The 10,584-nt window shown below is 42.9% G+C and overlaps 1 pseudogene across 1 annotated transcript; it reads left to right on the top strand.

The window, feature by feature from the left end:
* Nucleotides 1–5,430: 5,430 nt before the first annotated feature.
* LOC311497574 (sialic acid-binding Ig-like lectin 16) lies at nucleotides 5,431–9,654 on the top strand (annotated as a pseudogene). Its single transcript has 7 exons — nucleotides 5,431–6,064; nucleotides 6,152–6,412; nucleotides 6,492–6,576; nucleotides 6,877–6,982; nucleotides 8,111–8,403; nucleotides 8,587–8,848; nucleotides 9,619–9,654. The product of its transcript is annotated as a sialic acid-binding Ig-like lectin 16 (transcript).
* The last annotated feature ends 930 nt before the right edge of the window (nucleotides 9,655–10,584 follow it).

The raw sequence follows: 10,584 nt of genomic DNA, 5'->3' as shown, positions 1-10,584 counted from the left end.
CAGCTTCAGAAAGAAAAAAAAAAAAAACAAGATAAAATTCTTAAAAAATAAGTTTCAACACACGAGTAAAATGCATTTTAGTTAATAAGCATCTAGCTACCGGAAAATCTTCATGCTTTTTTTTCTTTGTTAATTATAGACAGTGATGGCAGGGTGAGTTGTCTTCCGTGAATGTGTGATCTCTGCCCATAACGTTTCTGTGTTAATACACCAATAAGAAACTCATTTACATTTACTAACTCTTATCTTTTCCTGTTGCCTGAACTGATGTATAAGTAATGTGAGTTCTTCTCTTCGTACATTACATTTTGCCTTGTTTGAGATACATTTTGTGGTACTTCTTAACAGATCAGTGACAGGAGCTTAAACTGAAACGCACAATAGAAGTGACTTTTGTTTGTCTGTATTGTACATTTACTGAATACATTTAGAGAAAAAAACTCAATCAACAATTATAGTGAGCTGAAACAGCAGCTTGGTTAAAATGAAGCAAATTTCAACAATGAATAGGGAGTAGTATCAGTTCCATGGTGTATCTTTGTTTCAAGTACAACGGGACATTATGTCTAAAGTAGATAGAAGTCCAACAAACAAAATTAGGGTTGAGTTTTATGTTCATTTTTGTCGAGATGCAGACACGCCACACGGAATAAAAAGTGGGATATCTCTGAATCCTTTTCTGTGTGTAGCAGCTAAAGGTCTGATAACTTCAGACAATGAAATTCACCATCGAATTGTTGATTTGCAGCCTCCTTTTCTATGTTACCACAAGTGACCGCTGTGAGTTTGCTGCAATGACTGACTGGGCTCTTCACCTGTCTTCGTGGAGGCATCTGTGTTGTTATTGTCAACACATTGACAATATGTATGATCAGTGACTAGTCGACTAGTCAACTAGCCGGTACAATCCCTAATTGCATATAGTATATAATGTATGAAAAACATTAGGAAACCAATGAATATGCATTTATGAATAATTTTTGGAACTTGATAACCAGAGGTGGACAGAGTACACACTTTCACTACTTGAGTAAAAGTACAGACACTCCTTGTCAAATATTACTCCAATACAAGTAAAAGTAACTTAGTCAAAATATTACTTAAGTAAAGTACTAAAGTATTTGCTTAAAAAAATACTTAAGTAAAAGTATTTAAAAAGTATCTCAGGAAATACAGGAAAGGAAAGTAGCTTTATTGTCATTATAAAATCCACTCTACAATCCACAGCCTCACTCTTTCTCTTGCAGACAGCTTCTCTCTCTCTCACACACACACACACACTACAAGCTCATACAATTATGTTTAAAATGTTCATCAGCAATTTAACAAACATTAAGCTAGCTAACGTCAGTAGCTACTTTACATACCGCGACGTGCTTTTTCAGGTTGGAGTTCTTGTAGGCCGTGATATAATTTGTTCGCGGTCAGCACAACAAACATTTAAGCTGAAACGAATCACTTTTTGTGGCAAAAAACTCAAACATGGGTTTGAGATAAGGCCACGGGTGCTCGGTGGGAGTTTCTCCAGGTGTTTCTTTCTTCCTGCATTGTATGGATTGTATGGCATGACGTAGCGAATCAGCAGAAACAGTTTATTTAATCAGAATTTTGAAAAAAAAATAAAAATAAAAAAATAATCAGCTGACGTAAACTCAAAAGTAGCGAGTAACGAGAGCATCAGCAGAAATGTAGTGGAGTAAAAAGTACAATATTTGTCCTTCAAATGTATTGGAGTGAAAGTAAAAGTATCCCCCAAAAATAATACTCAAGTAAAGTACAGATACTCAAAAACTGTACTTAAGTACAGTACTCAAGTAAATTTACTTCGTTACTGTCTACCACTGTTGATAACATACAGCGCAGCTATTCAATTGGCAGCCCCTGAGAAATTTTGTACCGGCCCTTAGTGTTGTGTAGTTATTACATGACGCGCCTGTCTTACACGTAACATCTAATACAGCGCATGACAATAGTTAATTGTAAATTCTCTCGTGCAGTAGGAGGTGGTATGCACACGTTTAAGTCGGACCATATGACCAATCAAAGTTGTCATTCGCCGTTTGCGCTCTCGTTGTGAAGAAGATACCGGAAGGCAACAAAGCAGCAACTTTTCCTCACACTTTCTGCACTTTTCTTGTTGCACTTATTACAAAAGGAATGTTCTGCTTTCTATTGTTTTATATTAATTTATACAGTTTTAAGTTAAGCAGGACAGGTTTCTGTTTAAGATATTTATTTTATTCTGTTCATTTTGTTATTTTGTATTGACAATAAATTGCTGAATTATAATTTGTTTTGCACGTGTTCATATCACTCAAAAATATGCATCTAATTCAATTCAGGTTCGAGTCAAATAGTTACAAAAATTGCTACAAAAAACACATTTCAATATCTTCAAAACTGCAATTGCGAACTTCTTGAAATTTGGCATACACAATCTGTAAAATATTGTGTAGACACCCATCAAGTTGCATGACATTAAGCCTACAGGGGCCACTACAGATGACTCGCAAACAATTGACATGACTTTAAGGTCTATAACTTTTTAAGTATTCACTCATTCCTTACGAAACTTAGCAACCGTCATTGTTATATGCCTGTGTACAATCTACTCCTTACAAGCCCACTAGGTTTCGTGCAATGCGGCCTATAGGGGGCACTACTGGTGACGTGTAAATATTTGAGTCCTATCTCCTACTCAGTTGGCAGACCCAGCTTTCCCCTATTCACACTTCACCTCCTGTCAGGTCTTTTCCAATCTACTTTAGCTTATGACTCCCTCTAGTGGCAGACTGAGGCAATGGCATCTGTGGAAGACTGCATACAAGCCCACCAAATTCCGTTGCTTCCAAACCGCCTGACTCTCATTCACTTGTCAGCCAAAAGATTCCTCCAGAGATACTTTGCCTCCTTTCAGGCCGTGTCCGACCCGCGTATGCCTCTGTGTCCCGCTCGGGGACGACTTCGCCACGGCATGGACCCCTTTATGATCACTTGCGATCATCTAGTTAGTTGTTGTTTGTTTGTTTGTTTGTTTGATAAGCTTTCTGTTTCTTTGATTTACAGATTTGCTCCTTGTTCCTTATTCACACATCCTGCCATAGGTAACTCAGTGTCCACTGACTTCACTACTACTCCCAAGAAACTGTCCTGGGGGCAGCAGAAGGAGGACACAGTCAAACTGGAGGACCATTTAATGCAACGTGAGGAGGATTTCTGGGGCGTCAAACAAAGGCAAATTTTGTTGCAGCATCCGCTGTGTCTACTTAGCTGTCCAGGAGAGTGTCAGTTTTTATCCAAACAGGTGAAATGCTGAACCCAGCCTTTGTGGGAGACCAGTGCCCGTGAATTTACCGAATTCACATGAACAGCTGAATCCACACAACATGTCAGAATCCTCAGTTGCAATGTCTGCAGGGCAACTGCAATGCTACTGCAACACTGGAAGTCTCACATGAAGGGAAACCGCTGACACAACTTTTTCTCTCACCGTTAGACTGTGGGTGTGAAACTGTGAGCAGGGTATGAGACCACAGTGTAAATGAAAAATATGTCAGGACCCTTTAATGCAAAATGCATGCAAAACTAAGAATGTTTCTTTTGTTGCTGTCAAACAGAAATCAGTACATTAGATTTCAGTTTGATGTTCCGGTATGTAGACGCTCAGAAATCAAGAGCATTAGCAGACTTCATACAAGACCTCTGACCATGTGACTTTTAAACTGAGCAATGGAAATCCTGTCTTGAATGCACTGTATCTGTGATACATCTGTGATGCAATGCAAGGTACAGTAAACATTTGATTTTCCTTTGAAAAAGTGTATTTGCTCCTTGTTAACCGGTCTTCTCAGTCTTTCTTTTGCCAAAGACTTTGCAAGCGTGTACTGCTTTCTCTAAAAAAATATTCCATCTATATGTGGTCACTGTATTGTATCTTAGCACATTGTTGTCAAGATGTTTTAAACCCCATTGAGATGTAAATACATTGTACAAATGCGTAATCAACCTGGTTGGACAGATAGATGGATTGCAGTGCTACTGTGTGTTACTGTTTCAGTTTTTCTGTCTCTCTTCAGTTAGCAGCTTCAGTAAGTGCATCTGATAATAAGTCAAGAAATGACAACCACAACTTTAAAAAGTGATAATTGCCTCACTCATATGTAAACTACAACATAATTATGGCATTTCACAGGAATTTCGTTGCTAATTGTAAAGAGACTGATGAAACACTTAAGTCAAACCCGGATAATCAGATTTGCTGGGATGGTGATGATACACTCAATGACCCTTGTGTTTATCGTGTGGTTAATATCCAAAAATAAAGGTAAGGCAGCAGAAACAAACACTCCCACACCTTCATCAGCACCAGCCCCTTCAGTTCACAGCCTCAGCAAGAAGGAGAAGGGGACAGCTTACTGTCCGTATTGTGATAACAGCAACCACTTCCTGAACAACTGCACCAACTTCAAGCAGCTGAACAGAGGGCAGAGGGAGGTGTGGATTAGAAGCAACAACAAGTGCTGGTGTTGTGGTCGTGGTCACCAGGCAGCTAAGTGAACCCTGAAAGCCCCCTGCAGGACATGCAATAGGAAACACCTGCTTTTACTACACGATGTGAATGAGAGAGCAGAGACTGAAGCACCAGAGACAGCCACAGTTGATAATTGTCTTGTGAACACCGCCAGCAGAGTTCTGTACGTTGACCGGGGCATCGAGAGGAGGTTACTGAAAGACTCAGAGCAACCCACTGCCTAGCAAGCAGTGATCCATAAACTGATAGAGGCAGGCTATGTTGAGAAGGTGGAGTCAGATCAAGTGGAAACCACAGAGGAGTCCTGGTATATACCACACCATATAGTCCAACACAATGGAAAGAACCGGGTGGTATATAACTGCTCCTTCCAGTTTCGTGGCCACAATCTTAATGAGCTCCTTCTGCCAGGCCCTCCCTTAAGTCCCTCATTGCTTGCTGTGCTTCTCCGCTTCCGAGAGCATTCCCTTGCCTTTAGCAGTCACATCCGAGGGATGTTCCACCAAGTGCAGCTGCTCCAGAAAGACAGATCACGTCTGCGGTTCCTGTGGAGAGACCTGAGGCCTGAAAGCCCACCAAGTGTGTACCAGTGGCAAAGTCCTTCCCTTCGGGAACCACCTGCAGTCCCTGCTGTGCAACATTCGCATTGCAGAAGCATGTGCTAGACCACAGCCAGCCAGGGGAGGACGTGCGTGTCATCACAGAGAAGTTGTTCTATGTAGACAACTGTCTACTCAGCTTAACATTAAGAGAAGCTGCTAGAGCTCTGGTGGACAAATTGCGCCATCTTCTGGCCGAAGGAGGATTTGAGCTGAGACAGTGGGCCAGCAACGACCCATCCATCATCACCCATCTTCCTTCTGTAGCCAGGTCAGACACCTGCAAACTGTGGCTCAGCTATGGTCGGCCAGATGTTCAGGAGTCAGCTCTTGGACTACATTGGCACTGCCAGATCTTTGCCAACAGCTATTGTGATCTTTCTTGTTAACACAGATGAATCACAACCCATCACCTTATCTATGGATGAGGAGATAAGGGAGGGTCAGAGTGTGTCTCCATCCTGCTCTGTGTTTTACTCCTGCCCAACCTCTCCTCCTGTTTTCAACTGGAGTCACTCTGGAGAAGAGCATTTTCTCTCACAAGAGCTCAGTGATGGCCAGCGGAAAGCAACATCTACTCTGACATTTCGCCCGACCCGTGCTGACCACAACAAGTCTTTACGATGCAGCATTCAAATGCACAATGGAAAGCCACTGCAGACACAGTCCAAGGTCCTTCAAGTAAAATGTAAGTAGTGATGATGAAAACAGATGCTTCTGAAACTGTGACAAACTGTCCAACTGAATTGCTCCAGTGATGCTAACCCTCCTGTCAGAAGCTACGAGTGGCACAATGAAACCGGTGCTCAAGTGCACAAGGGATCGATCTACATCCTTCCAAATGTCTCTAGACACAGAAAAGGGCCGCTGTACTGCACTGCGGTTAATGAAGTAGGACGAGTCAATTCAAGCTCTGTGCAGCTCAATGTGCTATGTAAGTAAACAACTACAGAACCGTGGTGATGAAGAAGAATTTTTTATTTAAACACATATAATAAATGTACATTTCTTGCTCCTGCAGATGCCCCTGAGATTAAGAATGCTTCGTTGTGCTCCTCAGAGGGGGACATGGTAAAGTGTGTGTGCAGGGCTGAGTCCAATCCTCCCAGCATGATCCATTTTGTGCTTCCCAACAAAGTTAACCTGAGCACCAAAGTAGAGCAGCATGGCTCTCTTACTATCGGGACTCTTCAAGTCAACATCGGGTCCTCCATGTATGTGCACTGTCTGGCAAACAACACGCAGGGCAGTGCCAACGTCATGCTCTCCCTGCCTGTTAAAAGTAAGAAATACTTTGAATGCAGCATTTGTAGATTGTCACCACTGTGTTTGGACACACTCTGTGATTTCTGTTTGGACAGGTAACATGCTGTATATTTACATTGCTGCTGGAGCAGCAGGAGGTTTGGTGATCCTTGTAGCAGCAGTGATAGCTGTTAAAAAATGGTAATGTTGCTATAGAAAAAAAATGGATTCATTTGATCAAATGTAAGTCAACCAAACCATTTTGTTTAATATAAAAGCAAAACACTAAACAAAAGGCCAGCAATAAATATATACTTTTAAATCAGGCATTTGTTAATACGATGCAACAATATGGCTTATAATCGTCAAACCAGGCAGAGGCAGAAGGTCAGCTTAAAAATGATTCTACGTAATTACAATCAGTTCAGTCTTGTGGTTTGCATTACATGGATTCAGTGTTTGTATAAAGTGTGCTTAAATTAAAAAACAATATTCTGCCAGTAGGAGGAGATCTGGAGACACACCAGAGCCTGACATGAGCACCATAAAGGCAGACAAGGAGGTGGAGCTCTCAGCGTCTCAGTATGCCACGACACTAAGGTTTTACGTTAATTCACATCAAATACAAACCCTACAAAACTGCTGAGTAGCAGCCTAAAACCACTGGTTTCTGAGTTCCTTCAGCGACCATCTCGTAGCACTTTAGCTCAGTTTGCCAAATCAGACCTGGTGGACTTGGCAGTACATTTGGGTTGGTCTAAGGCCAAGGAGGTGCCAAAAAAGGCTTAGCTACAGCACATTGTAGAGAGGCTGGCTGTGTCTGCCAATCATTTGGAGGTGGCACAGGATCCAGTAGCTTTTGTTGGCCCAGCTGTTGGGGATGGGACTTGGTCTTTTGAGCAGTGCCTGCAGTTGGAACGGGAAAAGGCAAAGCTAGAGAGAGAGAGCTGCTGCTGCAGCTGCTGCTGCGGTAGAGAAGGAAAGGGTTAAACTGGAACGGCTGAGGTTGAAGCTAATGAATGATGGTAGGAGTGGGACTATAGGGCTGTATCATGGCTTCAATGTTGCCGAAGGGTTGCGTTTGTTGCCAAAATTCGATGAAAAAGACCCAGACGCATTTTTTGTATTGTTTTAACAAGTGGCAGGAATTAGGGGCTGGTCAGATGCCCACCAGACTTTAATGCTGCAGTGTATTTTCAGAGAGCGTTCTCTGCCCTCAGTTCTGCCGATAGTGCTAGTTATAGCAAAGTTAAAGCTGCAGTCCTTAAAGCAGATGAACTGGTGCCGGAAGCTTACTTAATGCCCCCTCCCTCACCCACCACAGCCCAGACCAAACGGCACCCATAAACCACCCCCCAGAACATCTCTGTCACCAACAACACACCACTCCCTCCCCCCACTACTCTCTGCTGGAGTGATTAATTCACCCCAGCCCCCACCCACCCCTACCGGGATCTCTTCACACCACCCCTCCAACTTCTCCATAACCACAGACCAGGTGAGGAGGGAGCTAAGGAGGATTAAAACAAGGAAGGCTATTGGCCCTGATGGCATCAGCTCCAGACTTCTCGAGGACTTTGCAGATCAATTCTGCACATTTTTCTGCACATCTTGAGCATCAGTCTGGAGAATGTTCTGCTCCTGTAGAAAACATCTTGTGTGGTTCTGGTTCCCAAGACTGCGCATCCCACTGAGCTGAATCACTTCAGTAGTCTTAACCTCTCACCTGATGAAGACCATGGAGAGGATCATCCTGGGCCACTGCCGTCATCTGGTGCACAACAACATGGACCCGCTGCAGTTTGCCTATCGACCAAGCATAGGTGTGGAAGATGCTGTCACCTACCTGCTGCACAGATGTCATTCTCACCTAGAGGACACCGGTAGCACTGTGAGGGTCATGTTCTTCAACTTCTCCAGTGCGTTCCACACCATCCAACCGTCACTGCTCAAGGGGAAGCTGGAAGGAGCTGGAGTTCACAGTAGGCTGGCTGCATGGACCACAGACTACCTCTCCAACAGGCCGCAGTATGTGAGGCTTCACAACTGTGTGTCTGATGTGGTAGTCTGCAGCACAGGGGGGCCGCAGGGTACTGTACTCTCTCCCTTCCTCTTCACCCTATACACATCGGACTTTAAACACAACACTGACAGCTGCCACCTCCAGAAGTTTTCTGATGATACAGCCATTGTCAGGCGTGTATCCCAAAGAAATGATTTGGAGTACATGGAGGTCATCACCAACTTTGTGGACTGCTGTGCAATGAACCACCTGCACATCAACGCCAGCAAGACGAAGGAGGTGGTGATCGACTTCAGTAGGAAACCACTTTGCACTGCATCGGTAAATGTCCAGGGCTTGGACATTGAGCTTGTGGAGGAATACAAATACCTGGGTAATAAACTGGACTGGGCACACAACACAAACGCCCTGTACAAGAAGGGCCAAAGTCGCCTTAACTCACTGAGACAAGTGAGGTCCTTTGGGGTGTGCAGGTCACTGCTCAGGACCTTCTATGACTCTGTGGTGGCTTCTACCATCCTGTATGCAGTGGTCTGCTGGAGCAGTGGAAGCTCAGAGAGGAACAAAAAGAGACTGAACAAGCTGGTCAGACGGGCCGGCTCTGTCCTGGATTGCTCTCTGGACTCCATCGAGGAGGTGGGTGAGACGAGGATGTTGGCCAAGCTGACATCAATCACGGACAACCTCTCTCACCCACTGCATCACACTGTAGGAGACCTAAGCAGCTCCTTCAGCAGCAGACTGTTGCATCTATGCTGCAAGAAGGAACGCTACCGCAGGTCCTTCATCCCAACTGCCATCAGGCTGTACAACACCAGCCTGAGTCAACAATAAGGCACACGTTTTTTGTTTTGTTTTTTTCTTACAGTCATTGTTCTTGCACAAACTAAATCTCCTTTTTTTTGCGGTGCACAAATCACTACTTCACCGTCTCATAGTTTTTATAGTTTTAGCAATTATTTATTTGTAAAGTTTTCAATCCACAACAGTGTACATACAGAATGTCTTTATATTTATATTTCTGTGTATATTTTGCAGTGTTGCTATTTTTTTGTATATATTTTTCAAATTTGTTATTGTATTTTGAAATGTTCCTGTCGAATTTGTTTTGCCAAATTCCATGCTACTGTGACAAGAAAATTTCCCATACATGGGATCAATAAACATGTCTTACGTCTATAAAGTTAAGCTGAGTTGAGTTCATGTTGTTTCCTTTGCAGAATGATGGAGATGACGCAGTCTACGGCAACATGTAACACGCAGAGGAGCTGTCAACAAGATAAAATTCTTAAAAATAAGTTTCAATACACAAGTAAAATGCATTTTAGTTAATAGCTACCGGAAAATCGTCATGCTTTGTTTTTTTTGTTGATAATTATAGACAGTGATGGCAGGGTGAGCTGTCTTGCATGAATGTGTGAACTCTGCCCACAATGTTTCTGTGTTAATATGACTATACTACAAAAGAAACTCTTGCCTGAACTGATATATAAGTGATGTGAGTCCTTCTTTTGTACATTAAATTTTGACTTATGCTCAGACTGTGGTGATTTCTTCTTCATTGCTTTATTGTTAATGCTTGCATCCTTCACCGGGAGGAATCTCTATAACCTCCCTCACTCAATAACTGCTCTCTGACCTCCCTCAATATCTAGTCAACACTTTCATGTTGGCCAGATGGTAGAGCTTTAACACTGATCAACAGCTGATGAAGTCACTGAAGGCTGAAGCAGTGACTGGAAACTTGTTTCCAGTGGCCAAGTTGAAGATACATTCTGTGGTTCTTCTCAACAGATCAAATTTTATCTGCAGCACGGGAGGTCTCACATGGAGGGCCACCGCCAACTTTCTCTCTCACCGTTAGACTGTGGGTGTGAAACTGTGATCAGGACATGAGACCACAGTGTAAATTAAAAATGTGTAAAAAAAGGACCCTTTTATGTGAAATGCATGCAAAACTAAGAATGTTTCTTTAGTTGTGCTGGGTATGATTCCACCAAACAGAAATCTAGACATTAGATTTCAGTTTGATGTTACAGTATGTAGACGCTCAGAAATCAAGAGCGTGAGCTGGCACCATAAAAGACCCCTGACCACGTGACTTCTTAACTGAGCAAAGGAAATCCTGTCTTGAATGCACTGCATCTGTGATGCATGCAATGCAAGGTACAGTGAACATATCATTT

Source organism: Chelon labrosus (genome assembly GCF_963514085.1).
Source record: "Chelon labrosus genome assembly, chromosome: 12".
NCBI classification, from domain to species: Eukaryota; Metazoa; Chordata; class Actinopteri; order Mugiliformes; family Mugilidae; genus Chelon; species Chelon labrosus.
This window is presented reverse-complemented; position numbering and strand designations above follow the sequence as displayed.